Source organism: Narcine bancroftii, chromosome 1, assembly GCF_036971445.1.
Source record: "Narcine bancroftii isolate sNarBan1 chromosome 1, sNarBan1.hap1, whole genome shotgun sequence".
NCBI classification, from domain to species: Eukaryota; Metazoa; Chordata; class Chondrichthyes; order Torpediniformes; family Narcinidae; genus Narcine; species Narcine bancroftii.
This window is the reverse complement of record NC_091469.1, coordinates 313,466,609-313,480,317: the sequence shown is the minus strand read 5'-3', so window position 1 is coordinate 313,480,317 and position 13,709 is coordinate 313,466,609.

The following is a 13,709-nucleotide window of genomic DNA, read 5'->3' as shown; positions in this document are numbered from 1 at the left end:
AATCAGAGGCGGGGAAACAGAGGCGGGGAATCAGATATGGGGAATCAGAGGTGGGGAATAAGTGGCAGGGAAGCAGAGGCGGGGTATCAGAGCTGGGGAATCAGAGGCGGGGAATCTGAGTTGGGGTATCAGAGGCGGGGAATCAGATATGGGGAAACAGACGGGGCATCAGAGGCGGGGAAACAGAGGCGGGGAATCAGATATGGGGAATCAGAGGTGGGGAATCAGAGGCAGGGAATCAGATGTGCGGAATCAGAGATAGGGTATCAGAGGCATGGAATCAGAATCAGAAGTGGGGAATCAGAGGCCGGGAATCAGAGGCCGGGAATCAGATGCCGGGAATAAGAGGCCGGGAATCAGAGGTGGGGAATCAGAGGCGGGGAATGAGATATGGGGAATCAGAGGCGGGGAATCAGAGGCGGGGAAACAGAGGCGGGGAATCAGATATGGGGAATCAGAGGTGGCGAATCAAAGGTTGTGAATCAGAGATGGGGAATCAGAGGCGGGGAATCAGAGGCAGGGAAACAAACACTGGGAATCAGAGGCGGGGAATCAGAGCTGGGGAATCAGAGGCGGGGAATCAGAGTTGGGGAATCAGAGGCGTGGAATCAGATATGGGGAAACAGAGGCGGGGAATCAGAGGCGGGGAAACAGAGGCGGGGAATCAGATATGGGGAATCAGAGGTGGGGAATCAGAGGTTGGGAGTCAGAGGCAGGGAATCAGAGGCGGGGAATCAGAGGCGGGGAATCAGAGGCAGGGAATCAGATGTGCAGAATCAGAGAAGGGGAATCAGAGGCAGGGAATCAGAGGCAGGGAATCAGAGGCGGGGAATCAGAGGCCGGGAATCAGAGGCCGGGAATCAGAGGCCGGGAATGAGAGGCCGGGAATCAGAGGCCGGAAATCAGAGGCCGGGAATCAGAGGTGGGGAATAAGAGGCACGGAATCAGATGTGCGGTATCAGAGATGGGGAATCACAGGCAGGGAATCAGATGCGGGGAATCAGAGGCGCGGAATCAGAGGCAGGGAATCGGATGTGCGGAATCAGAGATGGGGAATCAGAGGTGGGGAATCAGAGTCCGGGAATCAGAGATGGGGAATTAGAAGCGGGGAATCAGAGGCGGGGAAACATAGGTGGGGAATCAGATATGGGGAATCAGAGGTGGGGAATCAGAGGCGCTGAATCAGAGATGGTGAATCAGAGGCGGGGAATCAGAGGCAGGAAATCAGACATGGGGAATGAGAGGCTGGGAATCAGACACGGGGAATCAGAGGTGGGGAATCAGAGCTGGGGAATCAGAGGTGGGGAATCAGAGTTGGGGAATCAGAGGCGGGGATTCAGATATGGGGAAATAGAGGCGGGGAATCAGATGCAGGGAAACAGAGGCGGGGAATCAGATATGGGGAATCAGAGGAGGGGAATCAGAGGTTGGGAATCAGAGGCAGGGACTCAGAGGTTGGGATTCAGAGGCAGGGATTCAGATGCGGGGAATAAGACGCGGGGATTCAGAGCTGGGTAATCAGAGGCGGGGAATCAGAGTTGGGGAATCAGAGGCGGGGAATTAGATATGGGGAAACAGAGGCGGGGAATTAGAGGCGGGGAAACAGAGGCGGGGAATCAGATATGGGGAATCAGAGGTGGGGAATCAGAGGCAGGGAATCAGATGTGCGGAATCAGAGATGGGGAATCAGAGGCAGGGAATCAGAATCAGAAGCGGGGAATCAGAGGTCGGGAATAAGAGGCCGTGAATCAGAGGTGGGTAATCAGAGTCCGGGAATCAGAGGCGGGGAATGAGATATGGGGAATTAGAGGCGGGGAATCAGAGGCGGGGAAACAGAGGCGGGGAATCAGAGGTGGGGAATCAGTGTCCGGGAATCAGAGATGGGGAATCAGAGGCGGGGAATGAGATATTGGGAATCAGAGGCGGGGAATCAGAGGCAGGGAAACAGAGGCGGGGAATCAGATATGGGGAATCAGAGGTTGGGAATCAGAGGCAGGGAATCAGAAGTGGGGAATCAGAGGCTGGGAATCAGATGCGGGGAATCAGAGGTGGGGAATCAGAGCTGGGGAATCAAAGGCGGGGAATCAGATTTGGGGAATCAGAGGCAGGGAATTAGATATGGGGAAACAGAGGAGGGGAATCAGAGGCGGGGAAACAGAGGCGTGGAATCATATATGGGGAATCAGAGGTGGGGAATAAGTGGCAGGGAAGCAGAGGCGGGGTATCAGAGCTGGGGAATCAGAGGCGGGGAATCTGAGTTGGGTTATCAGAGGAGGGGAATCAGATATGGGGAAATAGGCGGGGCATCAGAGGCAGGGAAACAGAGGCGGGGAATCAGATATGGGGAATCAGAGGTGGGGAATCAGAGGCAGGGAATCAGATGTGCGGAATCAGAGATGGGGTATCAGAGGCATGGAATCAGAATCAGAAGCGGAGAATCAGAGGCCGGGAATCAGAGGCCGGGAATCAGATGCCGGGAATAAGAGGCCGGGAATCAGAGGTGGGGAATCTGAGTCCGGGAATCAGAAATGGGGAATCAGAGGCGGGGAATGAGATATGGGGAAACAGAGGCGGGGAATCAGATGCAGGGAAACAGAGGCGGGGAATCAGATATGGGGAATCAGAGGAGGGGAATCAGAGGTTGGGAATCAGAGGCAGGGACTCAGAGGTTGGGGTTCAGAGGCAGGGAATCAGATGCGGGGAATAAGACGCGGGGATTCAGAGCTGGGTAATCAGAGTCGGGGAATCAGAGTTGGGGAATCAGAGGCGGGGAATCAGAGGCAGGGAAACAAACACTGGGAATCAGAGGCGGGGAATCAGAGCTGGGGAATCAGAGGCGGGGAATCAGAGTTGGGGAATCAGAGGCGTGGAATCAGATATGGGGAAACAGAGGCGGCGAATCAGAGGCGGGGAAACAGAGGCGGGGAATCAGATATGGGGAATCAGAGGTGGGGAATCAGAGGTTGGGAGTCAGAGGCAGGGAATCAGAGGCGGGGAATCAGAGGCGGGGAATCAGAGGCAGGGAATCAGATGTGCAGAATCAGAGAAGGGGAATCAGAGGCAGGGAATCAGAGGCAGGGAATCAGAGGCGGGGAATCAGAGGCCGGGAATCAGAGGCCGGGAATCAGAGGCCGGGAATGAGAGGCCGGGATTCAGAGGCCGGAAATCAGAGGCCGGGAATCAGAGGTGGGGAATAAGAGGCATGGAATCAGATGTGCGGTATCAGAGATGGGGAATCACAGGCAGGGAATCAGAGGCGGGGAATCAGAGGCGCGGAATCAGAGGCAGGGAATCGGATGTGCGGAATCAGAGATGGGGAATCAGAGGTGGGGAATCAGAGTCCGGGAATCAGAGATGGGGAATTAGAAGCGGGGAATCAGAGGCGGGGAAACATAGGTGGGGAATCAGATATGGGGAATCAGAGGTGGGGAATCAGAGGCGCTGAATCAGAGATGGTGAATCAGAGGCGGGGAATCAGAGGCAGGAAATCAGACATGGGGAATGAGAGGCTGGGAATCAGACACGGGGAATCAGAGGTGGGGAATCAGAGCTGGGGAATCAGAGATGGGGAATCAGAGTTGGGGAATCAGAGGCGGGGAATCAGATATGGGGAAATAGAGGCGTGGAATCAGATGCAGGGAAACAGAGGCGGGGAATCAGATATGGGGAATCAGAGGAGGGGAATCAGAGGTTGGGAATCAGAGGCAGGGACTCAGAGGTTGGGATTCAGAGGCAGGGATTCAGATGCGGGGAATAAGACGCGGGGATTCAGAGCTGGGTAATCAGAGGCGGGCAATCAGAGTTGGGGAATCAGAGGCGGGGAATTAGATATGGGGAAACAGAGGCGGGGAATTAGAGGCGGGGAAACAGAGGCGGGGAATCAGATATGGGGAATCAGAGGTGGGGAATCAGAGGCAGGGAATCAGATGTGCGGAATCAGAGATGGGGAATCAGAGGCAGGGAATCAGAATCAGAAGCGGGGAATCAGAGGTCGGGAATAAGAGGCCGGGAATCAGAGGTGGGTAATCAGAGTCCGGGAATCAGAGGCGGGGAATGAGATATGGGGAATTAGAGGCGGGGAATCAGAGGCGGGGAAACAGAGGCGGGGAATCAGAGGTGGGGAATCAGTGTCCGGGAATCAGAGATGGGGAATCAGAGGCGGGGAATGAGATATTGGGAATCAGAGGCGGGGAATCAGAGGCAGGGAAACAGAGGCGGGGAATCAGATATGGGGAATCAGAGGTTGGGAATCAGAGGCAGGGAATCAGAAGTGGGGAATCAGAGGCTGGGAATCAGATGCGGGGAATCAGAGGTGGGGAATCAGAGCTGGGGAATCAAAGGCGGGGAATCAGATTTGGGGAATCAGAGGCAGGGAATTAGATATGGGGAAACAGAGGAGGGGAATCAGAGGCGGGGAAACAGAGGCGTGGAATCATATATGGGGAATCAGAGGTGGGGAATAAGTGGCAGGGAAGCAGAGGCGGGGTATCAGAGCTGGGGAATCAGAGGCGGGGAATCTGAGTTGGGTTATCAGAGGAGGGGAATCAGATATGGGGAAATAGGCGGGGCATCAGAGGCAGGGAAACAGAGGCGGGGAATCAGATATGGGGAATCAGAGGTGGGGAATCAGAGGCAGGGAATCAGATGTGCGGAATCAGAGATGGGGTATCAGAGGCATGGAATCAGAATCAGAAGCGGAGAATCAGAGGCCGGGAATCAGAGGCCGGGAATCAGATGCCGGGAATAAGAGGCCGGGAATCAGAGGTGGGGAATCTGAGTCCGGGAATCAGAAATGGGGAATCAGAGGCGGGGAATGAGATATGGGGAAACAGAGGCGGGGAATCAGATGCAGGGAAACAGAGGCGGGGAATCAGATATGGGGAATCAGAGGAGGGGAATCAGAGGTTGGGAATCAGAGGCAGGGACTCAGAGGTTGGGGTTCAGAGGCAGGGAATCAGATGCGGGGAATAAGACGCGGGGATTCAGAGCTGGGTAATCAGAGTCGGGGAATCAGAGTTGGGGAATCAGAGGCGGGGAATTAGATATGGGGAAACAGAGGCGGGGAATTAGAGGCGGAGAAACAGAGGCGGGGAATCAGATATCGGGAATCAGAGGTGGGGAATCAGAGGCAGGGAATCAGATGTGCGGAATCAGAGATGGGGAATCAGAGGCAGGGAATCAGAATCAGAAGCGGGGAATCAGAGGCCGGGAATAAGAGGCCGGGAATCAGAGGTGGTTAATCAGAGTCTGGGAATCAGAGGCGGGGAATGAGATATGGGGAATTAGAGGCGGAGAATCAGAGGCGGGGAAACAGAGGCGGGGAATAAGATATGGGGAATCAGAGGTGGCGAATCAAAGGCGGTGAATCAGAGCTGGGGAATCAGAGGCGGGGAATCAGAGGCAGGGAATCAAACACGGGGAATGAGAGACGGGGAATCATAGCTGGGGAATCAGAGGCGGGGAATCAGAGTTGGGGAATCAGAGGCGGTAAATCAGATATGGGGAAACAGAGGCGGGAAATCAGAGGCGGGGAAACAGAGGCGGGGAATCAGATATGGGGAATCAGAGGTGGGGAATCAGATATGGGGAAACAGAGGCGGGGAATCAGAGGCGGGGAAACAGAGGTGGGTAATCAGATATGGGGAATCAGAGGTGGGGAATCAGTGGTTGGGAATCAGAGGCAGAGAATCAGATATGGGGAATCAGAGGTGGGGAATCAGTGGTTGGGAATCAGATGTGCGGAATCAGAGATGGGGAATCAGAGTCCGGGAATCAGAGATGGGGAATCAGAGGCGGGGAATGAGATATGGGGAATCAGAGGCGGGGAAACATAGGTGGGGAATCAGATATGGGGAATCAGAGGTGGGGAATCAGAGGCGCTAAATCAGAGATGGTGAATCAGAGGCGGGGAATCAGAGGCAGGAAATCAGACATGGGGAATGAGAGGCTGGGAATCAGACACGGGGAATCAGAGGTGGGGAATCAGAGCTGGGGAATCAGAGGTTGGGAATCAGAGTTGGGGAATCAGAGGCGGGGAATCTGATATGGGGAAACAGAGGCGGGGAATCAGATGCAGGGAAACAGAGGCGGGGAATCAGATATGGGGAATCAGAGGAGGGGAATCAGAGGTTGGGAATCAGAGGCAGGGACTCAGAGGTTGGGATTCAGAGGAAGGGAATCAGATGCGGGGAATAAGACGCGAGGATTCAGAGCTGGGTAATCAGAGGCGGGGAATCAGAGTTGGGGAATCAGAGGCGGGGAATTAGATATGGGGAAACAGAGGCGGGGAATTAGAGGCGGGGAAACAGAGGCGGGGAATCAGATATGGGGAATCAGAGGTGGGGAATCAGAGGCAGGGAATCAGATGTGTGGAATCAGAGATGGGGAATCAGAGGCAGGGAATCAGAATCAGAAGCGGGGAATCAGAGGCGGGGAATAAGAGGCCGGGAATCAGAGGTGGGTAATCAGAGTCCGGGAATCAGAGGCGGGGAATGAGATATGGGGAATTAGATGCGGGGAATCAGAGGCGGGGAGACAGAGGCGGGGAATCAGATATGGGGAATCAGAGGTGGCGAATCAAAGGCGGTGAATCAGAGATGGGGAATCAGAGGCGGGGAATCAGAGGCAGGGAATCAAACACGGGGAATGAGAGACGGGGATTTATAGCTGGGGAATCAGAGGCGGGGAATCAGAGTTGGGGAATCAGAGGCGGTGAATCAGATATGGGGAAACAGAGGCGGGAAATCAGAGGCGGGGAAACAGAGGCGGGGAATCAGATATGGGGAATCAGAGGTGGGGAATCAGATATGGGGAAACAGAGGCGGGGAATCAGAGGCGGGGAAACAGAGGCGGGGAATCAGATATGGGGAATCAGAGGTGGGGAATCAGTGGTTGGGAATCAGAGGCAGAGAATCAGATATGGAGAACCAGAGGTGGTAAATCAGTGGTTGGGAATCAGATGTGCGGAATCAGAGATGGGGAATCAGAGTTTGGGAATCAGAGATGGGGAATCAGAGGCGGGGAATGAGATATGGGGAATCAGAGGCGGGGAATCAGAGGCAGGGAATCAGATGTGCGGAATCAGAGATGGGGAATCAGAGTCCGGGAATCAGAGATGGGGAATCAGAGGCGGGGAATGAGATATGGGGAATCAGAGGCGGAGAATCAGAGGCGGGGAAACAGATGCTGGGAATCAGATATGGGGAATCAGAGGTGGCGAATCAAAGGCGCTGAATCAGAGATGGGGAATGAGAGGCGGGGAATCAGAGGCAGGGAATCAAACACGGGGAATCAGAGGCGGGGAATCAGAGTTGGGGTATCAGAGGCGGGGACTCAGATATTGGGGAAACAGAGGCGGGGAATCAGAGGCGGGGAAACAGTGGCGGGGAATCAGATATGTGGAATCAGAGGTGGGGAATCAGAGGTTGAGAATCAGAGGCAGGGAATCAGAGGCGGGGAATCAGATATGGGGAATCAGAGGTGGGGAATCAGAGGTTGGGAATCAAACACGGGGAATGAGAGTCGGGGAATCATAGCTGGGGATTCAGAGGCGGGGAATCAGAGTTGGGGAATCAGAGGCGGGGAATCAGATATGGGGAAACAGAGGCGGGGAACAGAGGCGGGGAATCAGATATGGGGAAACAGAGGCGGGGAATCAGAGGCGGGGAAACAGAGGCGGGGAATCAGATATGGGAATCAGAGGTGGGGAATCAGATATGGGGAAACAGAGGCGGGGAATACGAGGCGGGAAACACAGGCGGGGAATCAGATATGGGGAATCAGAGGTGGGGAATCAGTGGTTGGGAATCAGAGGCAGGGAATCAGATATGGGGAATCAGAGGTGGGGAATCAGTGGTTGGGAATCAGAGGCAGGTAATCAGAGGCGGGGAAACAGAGGCGGGGAATCAGAGGCAGGGAATCAGATGTGCGGAATCAGAGATGGGGAATCAGAGTCCGGGAATCAGAGATGGGGAATCAGAGGCGGGGAATGAGATATGGGGAATCAGAGGCGGGGAATCAGAGGCGGGGAAGTAGTTGCGGGGAATCAGATATGTGGAATCAGAGGTGGCGAATCAAAGGCGCTGAATCAGAGATGGGGAATCAGAGGCGGGGAATCAGAGGCAGGGAATCAAACACGGGGAATCAGAGGCGGGGAATCAGAGTTGGGGAATGAGAGGCGGGGAATCAGATATGGGGAAACAGAGGCGGGGAATCAGAAGCGGGGAATAAGAGGCCGGGAATCAGATGTGGGGAATCAGAGTCCGGGAATCAGAGATGGGGAATCAGAGGCGGGGAATGAGATATTGGGAATCAGAGGCGGGGAATCAGAGGCGGGGAATAAGAGTTGGGGAATGAGAGGCGGGGAATCAGATATGGGGAAACAGAGGCGGGGAATCAGAGGAGGGGAAACAGAGGCGGGGAATCAGATATGGGGAATCAGAGGTGGGGAATCAGAGGTTGCGAATCAGAGGAAGGGAATCAGAGGCGGGGAATCAGAGGCGGGGAATCAGAGGCAGGGAATCAGATGTGCGGAATCAGAGATGGTGAATCAGAGGCGGGGAATCAGAGGCGGGGAATCAGAGGCAGGGAATCAGAGGCCGGGAATCAGAGGCGGGGAATCAGATATGGGGAATCAGAGGTGGGGAATCAGAGGCAGGGAATCAGATGTGCGGAATCGGAGATCGGGAATCAGAGGCAGAGAATCAGAATCAGAAGCGGGGAATAAGAGGCCGGGAATCAGAGGTGGGGAATCAGAGTCCGGGAATCAGAGATGGGGAATCAGAGGCGGGGAATGAGATATTGGGAATCAGAGGCGGGGAATCAGAGGCAGGGAAACAGAGGCGGGGAATCAGATATGGGGAATCAGAGGTTGGGAATCAGAGGCAGGGAATCAGAGGTGGGGAATCAGAGGCAGGGAATCAGATGCGGGGAATCAGAGGCGGGGAATCAGAGCTGGGGAATCAGAGGCGGGGAATCAGAGTTGGGGAATCAGAGGCCGGGATTTAGATATGGGGAAACAGAGGAAGGGAATCAGAGGTGGGGAAACAGAGGCGGGGAATCAGATATGGGGAATCAGAGGTGGGGAATAAGTTGCAGGGAAGTTGAGGCCGGGTATCAGAGCTGGGGAATAAGAGGCGGGAAATCTGAGTTGGGGTATCAGAGGCGGGAAATCAGATATGGGGAAACAGAGGCGGGGCATCAGAGGTGGGGAAACAGAGGCGGGGAATCAGATATGGGGAATCAGATGTGGGGAATCAGAGGCAGGGAATCAGATGTGCGGAATCAGAGATGGGGAATCAGAGGCATGGAATCAGAATCAGAAGCGGGGAATCAGAGGCCGGGAATCAGAGGCCGGGAATCAGATGCCGGGAATAAGAGGCCAGGAATCAGAGGTGGGGAATCAGAGTCCGGGAATCAGAGATGGGGAATCAGAGGCGGGGAATGAGATATGGGGAATCAGAGGTGGGGAATCAGAGGCGGGGAATCAGATATGGGGAATCAGAGGTGGCGAATCAAAGGTTGTGAATAAGAGATGGTGAATCAGAGGCGGAGAATCAGAGGCAGGGAATCAAACACGGGGAATCAGAGGCGGGTAATCAGAGCTGGGGAATCAGAGGCGGGGAATCAGAGTTGGGGAATCAGAGGCGTGGAATCAGATATGGGGAAACAGAGGCGGGGAATCAGAGGCGGGGAAACAGAGGCGGGGAATCAGATATGGGGAATCAGAGGTGGGGAATCAGATATGGGGAAACAGAGGCGCGGAATCAGAGGCGGAAAACAGAGGCGGGGAATCAGTGGTTGGGAATCAGAGGCAGGGAATCAGATATGGGGAATCAGAGGTGGGGAATCAGTGGTTGGGAATCAGAGGCAGGTAATCAGAGGCGGGGAATCAGAGGCGGGGAATCAGAGGCAGGGAATCAGATGTGCGGAATCAGAGATGGGGAATCAGAGTCCGGGAATCAGAGATGGGGAATCAGAGGCGGGGAATGAGATATGGGGAATCAGAGGCGGGGAATCAGAGGCGGGGAAACAGATGCGGTGAATCAGATATGGGGAATCAGAGGTGGCGAATCAAAGGCGCTGAATCAGAGATGGGGAATCAGAGGCGGGGAATCAGAGGCAGGGAATCAAACACGGGGAATCAGAGGCGGGGAATCAGAGTTGGGGAATCAGAGGCGGGGAATCAGAGGCGGGGAAACAGAGGCGGGGAATCAGATATGGGGAATCATAGGTGGGAATCAGTTGTTACGAATCAGAGGCAGTGAATCAGAGGCGGGGAATCAGAGGCGGGGAATCAGAGGCAGGGAATCAGATGTGCGGAATCAGAGATGGGGAATCAGAGGCAGGGAATCAGAGGCGGGGAATCAGAGGCAGGGAATCAGAGGCCGGGAATCAGAGGCGGGGAATCAGATATGGGGAATCAGAGGTGGGGAATCAGAGGCAGGGTATCAGATGTGCGGAATCAGAGATGGGGAGTCAGAGGCAGAGAATATGAATCAGAAGCTGGGAATAAGAGGCCGGGAATCAGAGGTGGGGAATCAGAGTCCGGGAATCAGAGATGGGGAATCAGAGGTGGGGAATGAGATATTGGGAATCAGAGGCGGGGAATCAGAGGCAGGGAAACAGAGGCGGTGAATCAGATATGGGGAATCAGAGGTTGGGAATCAGAGGCAGGGAATCAGAAGTGGGGAATCAGAGGCTGGGAATCAGATGTGGGGAATCAGAGGCGGGGAATCAGAGCTGGGGAATCAGAGGCGGGGAATCAGATTTGGTGAATCAGAGGCAGGGAATTAGATATGGGGAAACAGAGGAGGGGAATCAGAGGCGGGGTAACAGAGGCGTGGAATCAGATATGGGGAATCAGAGGTGGGGAATAAGTGGCAGGGAAGCAGAGGCGGGGTATCAGAGCTGGGGAATCAGAGGCGGGGAATCTGAGTTGGGTTATCAGAGGAGGGGAATCAGATATGGGGAAACAGGCGGGGCATCAGAGGCGGGGAAAGAGAGGCGGGGAATCAGATATGGGGAATCAGAGGTGGGGAATCAGAGGCAGGGAATCAGATGTGCGGAATCAGAGATGGGGTATCAGAGGCATGGAATAAGAATCAGAAGCGGAGAATCAGAGGCCGGGAATCAGAGGCCGGGAATCAGATGCCGGGAATAAGAGGCCGGGAATCAGAGGTGGGGAATCTGAGTCCGGGAATCAGAAATGGGGAATCAGAGGCGGGGAATGAGATATGGGGAAACAGAGGCGGGGAATCAGATTCAGGGAAACAGAGGCGGGGAATCAGATATGGGTAATCAGAGGAGGGGAATCAGAGGTTGGGAATCAGAGGCAGGGACTCAGAGGTTGGGATTCAGAGGCAGGGAATCAGATGCGGGGAATAAGACGCGGGGATTCAGAGCTGGGTAATCAGAGGCGGGGAATCAGAGTTGGGGAATCAGAGGCGGGGAATTAGATATGGAGAAACAGAGGCGGAAATTAGAGGCGGGGAAACAGAGGCGGGGAATCAGATATGGGGAATCAGAGTTGGGGAATCAGAGGCAGGGAATCAGATGTGCGGAATCAGAGATGGGGAATCAGAGGCAGGGAATCAGAATCAGAAGCGGGGAATCAGAGGCCGGGAATAAGAGGCCGGGAATCAGAGGTGGGTAATCAGAGTCCGGGAATCAGAGGCGGGGAATGAGATATGGGGAATTAGAGGCGGGGAATCAGAGGCGGGGAAACAGAGGCGGGGAATCAGATATGGGGAATCAGAGGTGGCGAATCAAAGGCGGTGAATCAGAGATGGGGAATCAGAGGCGGGGAATCAGAGGCAGGGAATCAAACACGGGGAATGAGAGACGGGGAATCATAGCTGGGGAATCAGAGGCGGGGAATCAGAGTTGGGGAATCAGAGGCGGTGAATCAGATATGGGGAAACAGAGGCGGGAAATCAGAGGCGGGGAAACAGAGGCGGGGAATCAGATATGGGGAATCAGAGGTGGGGAATCAGATATGGGGAAACAGAGGCGGGGAATCAGAGGCGGGGAAACAGAGGCGGGGAATCAGATATGGGGAATCAGAGGTGGGGAATCAGTGGTTGGGAATCAGAGGCAGAGAATCAGATATGGGGAATCAGAGGTGGGGAATCAGTGGTTGGGAATCAGATGTGCGGAGTCAGAGATGGGGAATCAGAGTCCGGGAATCAGAGATGGGGAATCAGAGGCGGGGAATGAGATATGGGGAATCAGAGGCGGGGAAACATAGGTGGGGAATCAGATATGGGGAATCAGAGGTGGGGAATCAGAGGCGCTGAATCAGAGATGGTGAATCAGAGGCGGGGAATCAGAGGCAGGAAATCAGACATGGGGAATGAGAGGCTGGGAATCAGACACGGGGAATCAGAGGTGGGGAATCAGAGCTGTGGAATCAGAGGTGGGGAATCAGAGTTGGGGAATCAGAGGCGGGGAATCAGATATGGGGAAACAGAGGCGGGGAATCAGATGCAGGGAAACAGAGGCGGGGAATCAGATATGGGGAATCTGAGGAGGGGAATCAGAGGTTGGGAATCAGAGGCAGGGACTCAGAGGTTGGGATTCAGAGGCAGGGAATCAGATGCTGGGAATAAGATGCGGGGATTCAGAGCTGGGTAATCAGAGGCGGGGAATCAGAGTTGGGGAATCAGAGGCGGGGAATTAGATATGGGGAAACAGAGGCGGGGAATTAGAGGCGGGGAAACAGAGGCGGGGAATCAGATATGGGGAATCAGAGGTGGGGAATCAGAGGCAGGGAATCAGATGTGCGGAATCAGAAATGGGGAATCAGAGGCAGGGAATCAGAATCAGAAGCGGGGAATCAGAGGCCGGGAATAAGAGGCCGGGAATCTGAGGTGGGTAATCAGAGTCCGGGAATCAGAGGCGGGGAATGAGATATGGGGAATTAGAGGCGGGGAATCAGAGGCGGGGAAACAGAGGCGGGGAATCAGATATGGGGAATCAGAGGTGGCGAATCAAAGGCAGTGAATCAGAGATGGGGAATCAGAGGCGGGGAATCAGAGGCAGGGAATCAAACACGGGGAATGAGAGATGGGGAATCATAGCTGGGGAATCAGAGGCGGCGAATCAGAGTTGGGGAATCAGAGGCGGTGAATCAGATATGGGGAAACAGAGGCGGGAAATCAGAGGCGGGGAAACAGAGGCGGGGAATCAGATATGGGGAATCAGAGGTGGGGAATCAGATATGGGGAAACAGAGGCGGGGAATCAGAGGCGGGGAAACAGAGGCGGGGAATCAGATATGGGGAATCAGAGGTGGGGAATCGGTGGTTGGGAATCAGAGGCAGAGAATCAGATATGGGGAATCAGAGGTGGGGAATCAGTGGTTGGGAATCAGATGTGCGGAATCAGAGATGGGGAATCAGAGTCCGGGAATCAGAGATGGGGAATCAGAGGCGGGGAATGAGATATTGGGAATCAGAGGCGGGGAATCAGAGGCAGGGAAACAGAGGCGGGGAATCAGATATGGGGAATCAGAGGTTGGGAATCAGAGGCAGGGAATCAGAGGTGGGGAATCAGAGGCAGGGAATCAGATGCGGGGAATCAGAGGCGGGGAATCAGAGCTGGGGAATCAGAGGCGGGGAATCAGAGTTGGGGAATCAGAGGCCGGGAATTAGATATGGGGAAACAGAGGCGGGGCATCAGAGGTGGGGAAACAGAGGCGGGGAATCAGAT